Source organism: Oncorhynchus mykiss, chromosome 4 (genome assembly GCF_013265735.2).
Source record: "Oncorhynchus mykiss isolate Arlee chromosome 4, USDA_OmykA_1.1, whole genome shotgun sequence".
In the NCBI taxonomy this organism is placed as follows: Eukaryota; Metazoa; Chordata; class Actinopteri; order Salmoniformes; family Salmonidae; genus Oncorhynchus; species Oncorhynchus mykiss.
In genome coordinates this window covers 11,485,554-11,485,829 of record NC_048568.1, presented here as the reverse complement: position 1 = coordinate 11,485,829, position 276 = coordinate 11,485,554, and positions in this window count along the sequence as shown.

Here is a 276-nt window from a genome sequence, read left to right as displayed (position 1 = left end):
AAACGATTACATTGCAGTAGGCTATTTACCAGTGTTTTAAAATAGTGAATAAATACCCTCTCTATGTAAGTTAGCCTACCTACTAGGGTATATTCAGCTTGCAGGCCTGTGTCTGGGGAGCCACAAAGACTCTGTCTAGTAATTATCAAGCAGGTTTGAGGCCATATGCGTGAAATAACATTATGATGAAGAGTACGTGATAACTGAGCAGTTTCAACAAAATTAGGCTCTGGCACCAACTATTCAACAGCAGGTGGCAGTAAAAGCCAATAAATT